Source organism: Ambystoma mexicanum, chromosome 5q (genome assembly GCF_040938575.1).
Source record: "Ambystoma mexicanum isolate Mex_15411 chromosome 5q, UKY_AmexF1_1, whole genome shotgun sequence".
Classification (NCBI taxonomy): Eukaryota; Metazoa; Chordata; class Amphibia; order Caudata; family Ambystomatidae; genus Ambystoma; species Ambystoma mexicanum.
In genome coordinates, this window is record NC_090933.1 from 1043266438 (window position 1) to 1043282050 (window position 15613).

Consider the following 15613-nt stretch of genomic DNA (forward strand, 5'->3'; position numbering starts at 1 on the left):
GGTGACATCTGAAGAAAAGGTGCCCCAGCCAAATTAATGGGGACAAAATGGTGTGCCATGAAAGTTGGGGGGGGCAAACGCCGCTGCCCCCCTATTTTGCCCCCCCCCCCCCAAAATGACGCCCATTGGCTCCAGTGGGCACACACAGCATTGGAACTCGGAGCCCACTGTCATCCTCAGTATCGCAGTTCTCCACCAGCGCCTTCCTTATATAAACAATGCTGCGGGTCGCACACACGCAGTGCTAATACTTGCAGGCTCGTTGCACCAGTGGTCCACCAGTGCTGACATAGATTCATTCACACGTGGCCTCTCCAAACAAGTTCTGCCAGCCACTGCATACACACCTACTTTTTCCACTGAAAGGTTTCACTAGAGTTAGTTACCCTTTGGGACCTGATTAGCGGACGGGTCTGTAATGAGGCAGTTGAAATACAGCAGTGAAGACTAGACAGAGCAGCGTCTCTGAAATGCAAACGATTCATTTAGTACAGCGTAACAAAAACAGCAACCTGTGCGCACTCGAATCTTTAAGAGGCCTTGGAAACGTTTTTGTGTAATATGTGGAACACGTTCAATGCAGTTACGTGGGGAGAGCGTAATTGAGCAGAGTACAAGATATACATTCTCGACACACTTGCCTGCTAATCTGTATCTTTTTGAACTGTGTTTATTTTTCTGGCTACAAAGTGAGCGAATTATGTATCTTAAATTCAGTGGCACATTTTCTGGGACCCAGGAGAGGGTTAAAAGAGGTTTGGAAAAAGTTACCTAAACAAAATTAACTGTAACAATAATTGATATAGGCAAAACTGTGGAATCGTATAGTTACAAAAGTTTTATTTTTGTGAATGAACATGATACATCTATGCTGTGTCTACGTGTTAAAGGATGTGGTCACTGAACCAAGCAGAGGTGCCAATGATTCACTGCCAGTGCAGTCCGAGCTCCCTTTTGACCCACCTACTACCCCTTCTATAGCACAGCAGTGGGCACTGTGAGAATTCACAAGCCCTTTTCAGGAGGGTTGCCTGGGTTTAATATACTTTTAAATGGGAGATCGTCTGCTCGTTTTAGATGGTCTGCTGCACTTTTAATGGCAGAAAGTCATCTTTGGAACACGAATACTATACAGACAGTTTGCTATGAATTGCAACATTTTACCTGAAGTGGCAAGGATGGAACGCAGACTTGTATTGTCATATACAGCCTGCGTTTCAGGCCACCTGGTTGGCTATTGCCTCTCAGGTTCTAAAAAACGATGGACCTTAAAAAACGCAGCACTCGCATATAGATTATTTGAGACACTACAGGGGATTATACATTAATGTAAACACTAAAATAAAATATGTATCACTACAAATGCAGCACTATCATACGTTCCAGTAGGCACATTGCACTAACATACAGATCATTTTAAACACCACACTAAAGATATAGACACACTGTATTAACATATGGATTAACTGCAACTCTTTTGGAACACCACTAGAGAGCTGTATTTATGAACTGAACAAAAATGATCATAAAATGCATTAAACTGGAATCTAGAGGAACCTCGCCAAAATATGGAGTATTAGAAGCACATTATTGGCATATTGATCAATGGAAGTGCAGTGCCAGAAGAGGGATCGATAAGCATACTGCATCCTCCGGTATGCACTACCGCATGCCCTAGTAATGCTACAGATTAATAGCAACTCTAGGTGAGCATCGGAGTTAATACACGAAACACTGCACTAAACTATATAGGAATCGAGCACTGAGCTGAAGTATGGAGCACTGTCCAACTTCCTCAAATGTTTATCAACAGAACTATTTGAAGTTTGCGGTAAAGTTAACACATCTGAAGCTGCTGGTTATAGTTGGGGATCGTGTGTAATAGTTGGGCACAGTAAACGTGTGTTAAAGTATAAATACGCAGTCACCCTAAATTGCAGTCTGGCTAGATAACCGTGTTCCACGTAGCCTTTGGTACTTTCCGTGATAGTTGCACAGTGGCATCTGTTATGTATTATTATTTGTTTTCCCAGTGAATTGTTAGGACATCCCAGAATCCACACAACTCTTCCGAGAACCTCCAGAAACCCTGCGGGGTAAGTGAAGTTAGGAATGAATGCCTGTGTGGCCCCGCCCTCCGCCCTGGAGGCTGCGTGAGGGGGCGGGCGGCTAAGGCGTGCATGGGAACTGATAACGTGTTCCTAACGAGGCTGTGTCCTCGGGCCAGGGCTGAGTCACCCACACTGCGGGCACGGATTGTGTCTGTGAGATGCACTGCTTTCTATCTTCAGCTGGAAGGGGTAGTCCTTAGGAGACTATGGGGCGGGGCTTGCAGCCCCCTTCACGGTGATACTGCCAGCCCCAAAACCCCCGAGCACGCCCTATGCTTGAATGACCTTGATTCCTCAATCCTAATGTTTTCTACTACATTACGAACACCACAGTGCCAGTGCGAGTCTTAGTATATTAATCATTTCATTACTTCCTAAGGATGTCAGTACCTCCCCCAGAGGCACAACACGTAACTGGTTTGTGTAACTTTCACTGTTCTCTCAGCATACATTTAATAACTTAATCCCCTCCACCTACCACCCTCTGAACATTAAAAACCGTGAGATTTATGGCACGCGATGCCAAGCCCGCATGCGTGGTAGAAGCCACCAGTATGCCCCGCCCACATTTAAAGAAACCTCCACCGGCTCCTCCACCGGCTGGCTTGCTTGTCTTTTACCACGGTCTTGAAGGCGAGGGACGGTAAAGTGCACTATCAGAACTCCTCCGTCAAAACGTTCCCAAATGTGCTTATTGCTTTATTTTAGACAAACGTACTGCATATCCATTCATACATAAAACGCATTTCATATAAAAATTGTGTGGACAAGTGCGTTGAAAGTTCAGTCAGCAGTGGGATGTAAACAGTGACCTGCTCTGTAGAGGCTTCTTACTTTGATGGTGTTCATGGCTTGGGGTCGCTTCTGGTCTCCTGCAGAAGGGAAGTGACCAAGCAGTTCGGGCTGGACTACCCCTTTTGGGGTGAGACCACGCTTGATTTGCATATGGTTTTTCCCCTTGGCAGGCGAAGAACGATGGTCTGGAGGAAGGGCTTTCCAGAGCAATGCCAGAGGTCAAGATTCATTCTAAACCTTCCAGCCATCACCTCTTTGTTCTTGCTTTGTCACCCCTAGTGGGAAGGTGAGTCCTTTGCCTGCTGGGCCTAGAGACCCAAGCTACTCCTCACTGATGAGGCCCAACAAGGCCTAAACATTTTTGGGGATGCTTGTGGTCTGTGCAGAAGGGAGTTGACCTAGAAGTTCGGGCTGGACTACCACTTTTAACGTGGGACCAAGCCTGATTTGCATATGGTCTTTTCCCTTCTGTAATGGCGTGGCATGTGAAGAACGCTGGTCTGGAGCGTTGCCCAGAGCCTAGAGACCCAATCTACTCCCCACTGATGAGGCCAAACGAGGCCCAAACATGTTTGGGGATGCTTGTTATCTCATGCAGAAGGCAAGTGACCAAGCAGTTCGGGCTGGACTGCCCCTTTTGGGGGGAGGGGGGACCATGCCTGATTTGCATATGGACTTCCCCTTTTTGTAATTGTTTGGCAGGTGAAAAAAAACTGGAGGGTTGTCCAGAGCAATGCCAGAGGTTAAGATTAATTCTAAACCTTAAATATAGGAAAATAGAACTTGAATAGACAGGTCTTCAGTGGGACGTTTAACAAACGGTATTTTTAATTAATTAAGACATTCATAAAACAAGAATTAAATGAGACACAAAATCAATCAAAATGAAATGTCATAGGAACATCACGACATATAGCCTACAAAAGGCTAACCTTCAATTGGAGCATAGAAATAAGCAAAACATTGTGAATCATTATTTGCAATGGTTAGTATATTAACAAATGATGCTGGTTTTGTGACTCTGTTGTTATACAGAGACATAAAGTCCCGACATGTTTCAGTTCTAAAATGTCACATATACAGAACTTTCATTAGGAGGAAGTTGTGTGCATAGAATTCCTATTCTGCGTCCAGCTTGTGTGAAGGTAGACAAACAAACACGACATGTCGAGGTTAAAAAGAGAGAGAATCTGTGTAAGCTATTACTGCTAATATAGGTCTCAGTGAGTGCAATCAATGAACAGTGAACCAATCTTCAAGGATCATTTTTTTTTACCTCGGAGTGGTTCTTGTGGGTGCGTACAACTCTTCTGATGAATTGTGGTAGGAAAAATAAGTATTCCTGCAGCATGGATGCAAGAAAAGAAGGGAATAGCTTTCCATATGTACACGGAGCGCACAGCTCTCATAAGACAAACACAGTAGGGTCCGGGAAGTCATATTCAAAAACATTCAAAAATTAGTGTTACACTCACCTGTAGTGGGAGCTTGCTATTCTCGCTGTGCTATAGAGGAGTCTCTGATCAGACTCTTGGTGCCGGTCGGTAAAGGGGAATCTGGTCTCCCTGCCAAAGAGAAATATATATTGTATGAGGTCTGGGAGCCGTCGGTACCGTGGAGAGTGCCCATGGGGTCAGGCTGCTACACGGAAGTGTATGTGAACAGCACGCGTTGGCTCATCGGTTGTTAGTTTACCACGGTTGACCCTAAACTATTCAAATTGGAACAGGAAATGATTTTCAGAATGAGAAGCGACCTGTATGGTTTGAACGATTCGATTGAATGGAACAAGATAAAAAACGGATCCTCCCAAATATCTCTGTCCTAGTCTATGCCCGGGGAAGAGCCGGTCTGTTGGTAGTCACTACACTAGGATTGAACATGTGATTAGAGGCTCTGTAACATTGCCCAGGAGAGCCACACATTAGGACACCCAGCTGATCCAAATTGATTTATTTTTCAACAGGGAACAAGAAATAATTACTTTACCCATTTTTGAACACGCCGAGGAGAGTCAGAGCCTGTGGCTTAATAGTCACGATACTGGAATTGACAATGTGATGGTAGACACTATAACAGCGCCCCAGAAATCCCAGAAGGAGAACCACCCAATTGATCCTTTGTAACTTTGTTTTTGAAAAAATTGGAACAGGAAATGCGTTCCAACAGCAAGAACGAAATGAGTTCCATGATGATAATTATTTGCGTACAATGACAGCCAGTTCCTGAATGTAGAGAGGATTCCCAACTTACTCCACATCATACTCCTATTAGGGATCGTCACTACCAAAGACTTGGAATTGGCAGTACCTCCGGACCTCTACAGTGAAACTAATTGGGCGTTTACCCCCCATTAAATTTAGAGCTTGTCATGACCTATGCCCAACGTTTTCTAAGACTGGGTTATGAAATGGAGAGGGATAGATCTGTATTGTCACCTCCGCCTCAACCTCTGATTCATAACAAAATACTATTAAGACAATTAAAAATAACTACTTTTAACAGTGAAAGACAGATACAGACAGACAGATATACACCACTATAGAGAGCAACAGCAGCAGGGGGAGATTTCCTGGTAATTCTGAAAATTGGGCTTGGTTACCACAGGAACATAGGGGTACCAGGGGTAATCAAGTCTCCTGGTTGGGCTGGAACAGAGTTGGTTCAGGGCAAGGAATGATAATATCCTGGAATGCTTTCCCAAAAATGCTATAATTGGAAGAAAGGACCATTCAAACTGAATGGTCCTTTCTTCCATTAATGGAATTACTCTTTGCCTTGCTAAAGAACCAGGCGGGTTGAAAGACGTGTCGACCGGCAATAGAATTAAATAGCTTTGAACTTGACACAACTATATATGGTTGGCTTCTTTGATACTAATTTAATTATACATGTAAAACTATTTGCTTACCCAGCGCCGTTGTGACAAGGGTTTCCCCCACCACCTTTTTCTCTTGTGTAAACCCCATTTGGGATGGAATGGCAACGCCTCTCTTGAACCCCCTTGCATGCAGCAGGGTCCTTTTACAATCATTTATTGATCAGCGCAGCGGTCTCTATATTCTAGTGCCCTACTTGATTACCAAAGGCAGTAATGGTCAGTAAGAAATTAAACAGAAAGTACTTCCCCTTCATTCATACTGATCTTTTGGAACACAAGAGGCCACCGACATTATACACACAACATTAGTTGCTATTACATACTGACGTTGTGTGATTTGTGCTCCATGAGATATGGATGACAAATGTATTATCAATTGATTGCTATCCAATTATGAGCAGACCGACTATTAAGCATTTTGTGGGATGGCCCTCAGGAGGGATCTGTGGGGGGCGGTGATCATTGGAGCAAAACGGTTACCAGATTGACGGAATACCTGCCTTCTATTATACTGCCTAATATATTGTGTGCTGCAGTAAATATATAACTTTCTAAAGGTCACTATCGAATGCAGATTATTAATGTTAATGACACCCTTGGGAAGAGAGCAAAGCTACGATTATGACAACAATTTCTAATATATTATTGGAATGGAGATGGACCTACCCCCAGGAGAAGGTCATTATAACAGGTGACTTCAGCTCGTATTGTGATATACATACGTTAAAACATAAGGGCAGGTGTGATTTTAATGGTACGTTTATTGGTAAAATGCTCAAATTGCCGCAAACGAAACAAGCTGATAAATGCTGCAATTTTAGTAAGGTTATGATTTTCAATATGTTGATTCCACTGAGGAAGATCATAAAGTGTATTATACTTGGTCTAATGGCGATGTGACTAGTAGGGTTGAGTTCATATTTACGGCTATTATACTCAAGGAACAAATACACCCCTTTAAAGCAATCCACAATCACTTCAGCGACCACACAATAATGCAATTTATGGTGAACATTAATAACATAGATAAACATTCTCATATGAGAGGCAACTTTCAGGTTAACCCCCCAGAGTAATATGATAATTTGGAACAAAAGGAATGTGAATACATTTAACAGCAGATGGAAAAAAGATGAAGTTGTATTATTCTCAATTCCAACCTTGAACCCCAATTCTTTTATTGAGGCACTCACAAGAAGAGTACAGGACAGGGGGGAATCATCCAGTTGAACATAAATTGCAAATACTTACACACACAATTTACAATGACACGATTGTGGATAGAAAAAGAGCATCGAAACTTAATATAAGAACAATATAAGAAATTGGATATTGAGGACAAATAACGTATAACGTTCAAGCAAAATATAAATACTGGTTAAAGACTCATAGAAAGACCACATAACTGGCACAATGGCATATAGTTGTCAATGTTCTATGTAACAACGATAACCATACATTTTGGTAAATCTACCAAAAACAATAGCAGCGTCCATAAAATGCAAAGAATGCATAACCTTAGAGTCCTCTTGGATGAAACATATTTGATTGTTTTATTATGTAGAGAATAATCTACCCGTTTGAACCAATCACCAAGTGGAGACATATATATCTTACAATTAAACACTGGAAGTGCAAGATGTATACGACATCATAAAAAACCTAAACCATCCAGAGCACCTGGCCCAGACGGGTTACCTAATATTGTCCTAAAAAAGAATCTCAAATCTGGGCAGACATCTTAAACCATTTATATACCAAAGTATTCCATGAAGGCATAATCCCAGATTCCTGGAGGTAATGTATATTGATACCAGTTGTGGCGAATTGCAGGTATTCACTGCCTTGCCCCAAGGGGAAGCCCCCCTGTGAGGCTAGGGAGGTGAGCTCACTCCACAAAACCCTCCCTAGAGGTCGAGGCAAGTGTAACCTCACCGGGAGAGACTCCCCCCTTGGGGACAAGGACTCCCGTTCATATAAGGAACTCCCTAGACCAACACATTTAGTTGCAAACATGGGATTACCTGTTGAACTGAAGAATGTGGCATCCTTATCTTTGGCTGATGGCAATGCAAGACTAAACCCAGTTCCACAAGAAAATGAAGATGTCTCATTAAAACAAGATACATATTTAACTGTGACAAGGAGGAAGAAAGGAGAGGTGCCTGATATGCACGGGGTGCCCCTTGACTTCATTGTGCTGGCTGAAGGCAGAGCGCAGGCTAGTCGTGGAGACCACGACTTGGAAAGAGAGAAAGAGCGCGAGTACAAGACGTATGTAGACGCCAGAAGAGTCTCATGTCAACCAAAAGAGGAACAAGCAACCCAGTGGTGGCATGACCACAAGCTTGTCATGGTGGGAAGGATGCCCCAGGAACAATGCAGATACTGCCCATACAGGAAGCAGGGGTCTCTTCCAATCAGCCACTCCAGTAAGAAAGAGGAGTCCGACGCGGACCAAAGAACGTGAATATGAGAAGCAGAGATGGAGAGAAAACAATCCTGTAGGAGAGCCGAGCCCAACCACTAGCCCTACCAAGTGAGAGTTACCTGGGGGACCGGGAGAAGCGGGAGACCTGCAGGAAATCATTATTGATCAGAGACAACTTGTCTCAGTAATAAGAATGAGAAAAGCAGGGCTAAAGTTATGTCATGTGAGTTGGAGGCAAAAGACGAGTAATACAGAGAGGGAAGTTATTGTAAGAAGCTGCAACCTAATCTCAGTACTGCAGAAGGAGTTATCAAATAAACAACAAACTCAACCAAGAAGTGAAAAATCTAGAAGAGAGAGGCGGAATCGATGCAGCTCTTGTATAACCAATAAAAGTAAAGATACTCAAACCAGAGGTGAAAAGCCTAGAAAAGATGGGTTGAATCCACACAGCTATTGTTATGACTGTTATGCTTTTACAATATAATTAACAAAGGACTGACCATATCAGTTTCAGCATAGGCAGGAAGACAGTAAGGAATCACCCTGTAACTCTTATCTCCCTGCTTGTTAATAACCAGGAAGAAAAAAGTCCCAGGGAAACCCTCTGGGGAATAAAACCCTGTATGCTGTAGGACTCGTCCTGATGGGTGTAGCTCCTGAGGGGCTGTTCTGAAGCTGGACCGGGGAGCTGTAGTCTTTCTGTGTTCACACTCTGATTAAAGCAGCGATCCACTTCGGGGAGTCGCTTCCTGCAGTGGGGACAGAGTAGTGGGTTATGGAAGCTGTAATAAGCGGCGCAGAAAATCTATCGTGTTATATGAAGGACTGCGTACTGGTGGAGATGGAGTACACATCGGGTATATGAGCATGGGAGACTGGAAATGTTGAGCGATAAGGAGAAAGATCAGGGAACAACTAGAAATAGAAGCGAGGATAAAGGATAGATAAGTCAAGAAAGATAGAAACTGGAAATGCAGTAGTGATATGTTAGCAATGAATATATCTAGGAAAAAGGAAAAACTCACAAAGTGTCCTACCAGAGACTTTGCGACGCACCATTTCCAGGGGTCCAAAGGCTTTGCAATCTTCTGGGATTAGCATCCAATGCCACAGGAAGATCGACAACGGCACAGCATGTAGCACTTGCAAACTCTAGAACGTGGCATGGCGCTTCGGGCACCATGTGGGAAGGGGTCTGCACTATATAATGTATTCTCATCCATCTTCCCCACAAGGAATGTTGATGGAAACGAGATTTGACAGATATTGTATAACCAATAAAAGAAGAGATACTCAAACTGGAGGTGAAAAACCTAGAAGAGAGGTGCTGAATCAATACTGCTGTGGTATAACCAATAAGAAAAGAGACAATATAAGACTGAGCACTGATAATGCAAGTTTAGAAAGGGGCAAAGACTTTCTAAAAAGGGGACACAGAAAGTACAAGAGAGAAACGTGGTCTTGACGAGCTACAAGATTTGGCCACAGCGACTATCTGTCCCACAACAGGTGTTCTAATTCAAGAGACTATTGAATGAATTGGCGAGGCCAGGCACATTTTGGTCTATTTTAAGTTAGTTCGAATTAGTGGCAGGGCTAGTTCTGGTAGTGTGAACAGAGGACATATTTTCTTTGGGACTTCATGACAACGGACAAGCATCTTTAATTTCTTTAGATAAGTAGGAGACTCCCTCTAGGGATAGCGAAAGTAGGCCTTTACTTTAAAAGAACCAAAACCATGCCTTCTGAGTGTCTGACTCCTTCTTTTGACCCACCATATATGATGTTAGAAGTGGGATACTTGGGACCCGATAGAGAGTCCAACCCACTAGAAAGAAAAAATGTATGGCTATGTCTATTGATAAGCTTGCACCCATATGATATCTCGGCATTAGACCATCTTTAGGAACTAAACCAGGCAGTTGGGAAACCTCTCAAACCTCTCCCATTAAATCCAAACTCCCTGAAGGTGCAGATGAGTGGGAATCAGAAACAGAAAATTCATGTTCAGAACCTGCCTCCTCCCCAAATAGTCACAATCCATAGATGGCTACTCTCAAATCCCTCCTCAAGCAGATCATGGATAACCAGATCCAAGTATATCAAAGGATACAGGAGGCGCTCACCCAACTAAGACTAGCCTCATGGCACAAGATAGTACCACATGGGGTACTTCGACCATATCAGAAGGGCGAAGATTTGGGGGTGTTCTTTATTAACTTTGAACGGATGGCCACCTAGATCCAATGGGACGACGACCTAAAGGTCTCCTATTTAGCCCCTTTCTTAAAAGGGGAGTTACAGGCATCCTACCAAACCATAACCCACGTAGGAACCATCCCTTTTAATGACACAAAGAGGGCCCTGTTAGAAATGGTAGGACAAAGAGAAACCTTCTATAAACTAACATTTCTGGACAGCCAAATGGTACAAAATGAAAGTCCCCTAGAACTTGCGGGCCAAGTACAAAATAGTCTGACCCAATGGCTGGGAAGGAAAAAACTATTATGTTATGTTATGTTATATTATGTTATGTTATGTTAAGCCAACTTCTAAAGCGCACGATCACCCTAAGGTATCTTGGCGCTAGAGGGAGGGTTCCGCAGCCGGGACGAGAGCAGAACTTATCCTAAAAGAAGAATGTTTTAACAGCCTTTCTAAAGGCCAAGTAGTTAGAGATTTTCTTAATGGCCAATGGGAGTTCAACCCACAGCACCGCTGCTACTATGGAGAAGGCTCGTCCTCCAATCCGTACCCGTTGGTAGGTAGGAACCACCAGCAGGTCAGCCTCCTGGAGGTTTTAGAAACCTTAGCATTGGAACCGTTTATAACTGCCCTACTTCCTACAGCATCCTCAACCCTCATTAGAAACCGCTATCCAGATTGGTCAAGGCCACCCCGAAGCAGGAAAATATTTGAGGCATATAGGGAAAGGGGCAGACCTGAAGAGGACATAAAGTTGTTACCCAGAGGGTTAGAAAAAATACTGTGACTTGAGAAAATTCCTAATCAATAGTTAACACTAAGAGTGAGACCTTAAATAAATTCCCACCAATCTCCCCGAATAAAATACAACAAACCAGTTGAAAGGAAACAGGGAAAACAACCCCCCGCCCCCTTTGTGAACTCTCCCCTTTGTTTCTCCTCTGGGTAGAGAGGACATATCGCTAGGATATGCCCAATGAATAAATTAGAAGAACCGGTGGAAATTGATTGGGTGAATACAGACCCATGAGACAAAGAACTAGAGGAAGAAGAAGAGGACCCAGATATAGAGGTGATGCAGAGGTATATCACTGTATCCCACAACCTTTCCAGACACATAAAAAGGTACAAGTAAATGGACTTTGGGATAGGGCTCTCATTGACTAGGAGAAGAAACAGATGTCAGTAAGGAACAATCTACTATACCCAGAAGATCTCCGGGACACCAAAGCTGTCCAAATAACCTGGCACTTAGACGCGAAGGCATAACCCAAGTTCCCTCTCCTATTAAAAGTCAGGAACAAAACCAAAACTCTACGAATGGCCATTGGACCCGGGCTTCCTGAAGAAGAAATCAGAAATCACGCCGGCGGCCAGCGCAAAGGCCACTCTAAGGCCTGTTGAGAGCCTGCTCACCCCCTCATTCACTCTTCCTCACCGTGGGGCGAGGGCAGGAGCCCCCCCAGCACCCCAGCCCAGCAGAGAAGCCACGAGACCACGAGCAACACGGACAGGGCCTGCCTGACCCTGTCCCCACACGCCGCCTGACCCACGCATGCCGGGCGCAGCGCGGGCTGAAACCGAGGCTGAGCCTCGTGAAAATCAGCTGTAACCGCCGGCAGGCGGATCACGCCGGCGGCCAGCGCAAAGGCCACTCTAAGGCCTGTTGAGAGCCTGCTCACCCCCTCATTCACTCTTCCTCACCGTGGGGCGAGGGCAGGAGCCCCCCCAGCACCCCAGCCCAGCAGAGAAGCCACGAGACCACGAGCAACACGGACAGGGCCTGCCTGACCCTGTCCCCACACGCCGCCTGACCCACGCATGCCGGGCGCAGCGCGGGCTGAAACCGAGGCTGAGCCTCGTGAAAATTAGCTGTAACCGCCGGCAGGCGGATCACGCCGGCGGCCAGCGCAAAGGCCACTCTAAGGCCTGTTGAGAGCCTGCTAGGAGCATCAGGAGCCAGGGGCCACGGACCCTGCCCTCACCATTCCGGCCGCAACAGCAAACAACGGACTAGCCCCTGAGCCGAGGAGCATCTTCTGCTACACACGGTTCGGCCGTGCTTAGATCACCCTGCCTCATCGAACTCCCTCAAAGGCGAGGGTTGACATCTTTTCACAGCCAGGTATGCCCATCGTGCACACTCATTATTGCCAGCTGTACGGCGAGTTCTGAGGCGTAACGCTTCTTGAGTCTCGCCCGACCTCGTCAGATTCTTCCGCCTGGCCCAGCAATGGCGGGCGCATAGCGGCACCAGAGCGAGGCTCTGGCGCCCAGAGACCACTGTATTATTGCGTAGTGCCTTTTGGTCGCCCAGAGACCACTGTATTATTGCGTAGTGCCTTATGGTCGCCCAGAGACCACTGTATTATTGCGTAGTGCCTTATGGTCGCCCAGAGACCACTGTATTTTTGCGTAGTGCCTTATGGTCGCCCAGAGACCACTGTATTATTGCGTAGTGCCTTATGGTCGCCCAGAGACCACTGTATTATTGCGTAGTGCCTTATGGTCGCCCAGAGACCACTGTATTATTGCGTAGTGCCTTATGGTCGCCCAGAGACCACTGTAGTATTGTGTAGTGCCTTATGGTCGCCCAGAGACCACTGTATTATTGCGTAGTGCCTTATGGTCGCCCAGAGACCACTGTAGTATTGTGTAGTGCCTTATGGTCGCCCATAGACCACTGTATTATTGCGTAGTGCCTTTATGGTCGCCCAGAGACCACTATATTCTGACATCCTCTAGGCAACTAGCGCCTTGCACTACTAGAACCATCGCTGCTCAGTCTCGCCTCCCTCCACGTGCACTACAGAGTATTCCAGCATGCTACCAGGGCTGCACCACCAGATTAGCACACTACTACTCATAGGCGCACTCCTCGCCAATGCAATATATGAACGACACTATCTACACTCGTGCTTACCTAGCTCCAGCATCATGATGCAGTCCAACACAAATTCGACACCTCACCCCAGCCCCAACACCGCGCATCCTCACACCTCTACACCTAATAGCTGCACCAGACTGTGCAGACTGAGGACACGCACACTACCTAGGTCCTTCTCATCGCAACACATCCCAGCATCACTCAGAAACTATAGATTAGGTTCTCGCACATCTGTCTCTCACAACTTTGTGGGTAGGATTCCCCACATCCCCACACCGTGTTCCAACCTCACACCCACCACTATACCATCCACCCCACCCAACTTCAAGCTGAAAAAACAAACGAAACAGCGGCCTCCCAACAGAAGTCAGGTAGCACCTACACTCAAATGCGCATTACTTAACACTCGATCGCTCACTGCCCATGCCTTAGAAATCAACGAGCTCATCTCCAGCTTCGACCTAGATCTGCTAGCCATCACAGAGACTTGGCTGCATGAAGCCTCAGGCCCCGCCATTACCCTAGCTGTACCAGTAGGCTACTCCATCCTTAGACAAGACAGACCTACAAAATCAGGGGGAGGGTTTGCCATAATCTATAAAGACATCCACCATATCAGGCCCATACCCCACACATGGGAAGGGAATGCAGACATACTATCGGCCAAACTATCCCTCTCTCACAACAACACCATTAACATTCACGTCATCTACCGGCCTCCAGGACTCCCAACCGATTTTCAAGGGCAAATTACGCATATTCTCAGCGAAAACCTAAAAAAATCCACCAAAACCTTACTCCTAGGTGATCTTAACCTAGGCTATAATGACCCAAAGGACAAAACAGCAACCTCCTTCCTCAAGGACCTCTCCAACCTAGACTTCACACAAAAAATCCTGACACCCACCCACTCCAAAGGCAGAACTCTTGACTGGCTGGCCGACCATAACTGTAACTCCTCTATCACATCCAACACATTCCTCCCTTGGACAGATCACAGCTGCATACAATTCTCTATCCCTACGTTACCTACCAGAAAAACACCAGTACATAAATCCGCCACCCTAGCCAGAAGCTCCAAAAAGTTAACTGCAGACAATCTACTCCCCCTTCTCAACACCCCATGCCTCGCCCCTCCTTTCCCTCAAGATCCTAACATCCTAGCAGACATACTCAAGGATACGCTCACCAATGCTATAAACTCCATCGCTCCTCTAGAAGAGAAAAAAGAAAAAAAATCCTTCCACTCAAACGCATGGTTCACAGAGGACCTCCAAGCTCTGCGTGACAAAAAGCGCCAAGCACTTAAAAACTGGCAGGCCAACCCATGCGACATCACCAAAGACTTATTCAAAGTCACTGCAAAAAAATACAAAACCGCCATCTTCAATGCCAAATCTGAATCATACAACCGTCGAATACTAGACTCAAAGTGCCACTCAAGAGAACTCTTCTCTATCTTTAAAGAGCTCACAGTGCCTCCCACTTCCTCTGACGAGATCATCAAGGATGAAGGCTGGTGCAACAGTATCCAAGCCGCCATGCTCAACAAAATAGACCTCTTACAAAACAAAATCCGCGACCACTACAATACCTTGCCAAAACAGAGTCGACACTTAGATTCCCAATCCCATAGCAAAACCACTAACATTCCCAAATTTGCCTTTAAAGAAGTTTCAGAACTAGAAGTCCTGGACATACTGAAACATCTGAAACCATCGACTTGCAAAGCCGATACATGCCCCCCTAAATTAATCAAGGACTGCGCTGAACCACTTGCCCCAATCATTACCGCATTCATTAATGCCTCATTCAAGTCCTGCTCTGTCCCAGACAGTCTTAAAGAAGCCTGGGTGCGCCCACTTCTAAAAAAGCCCACTCTCGACCCCACGATGCCTAACAATTACAGACCTATAACAACTGTCCCCTTCCTTCTCAAGATTCTAGATAAAGTGGCACACAGCCAAATCCAACTATACCTCGAATCTAACTCCATCCTAGGCACCAGACAGTCAGGCTTCCGCAAAGGTCATGGAACAGAGACTGCTTTGCTGGACCTAAAAAACCAAATAACCAAGATATTGGACAAAGGTAAACCCGCCCTTTTACTTCTCCTCGACCTCTCTGCGGCATTCGACCTAGTGGACCACAAGACCCTCACCTCACACCTCTCCCACTCCGCACATTTCTCTGACCAAGCCACCTCCTGGATAACCTCATTTCTTGAAGGGAGGGCCATGAAAGTCTTTTCAAACATTTCGAGCGCAACACCATCCATAATACACTGCGGTGTCCCTCAA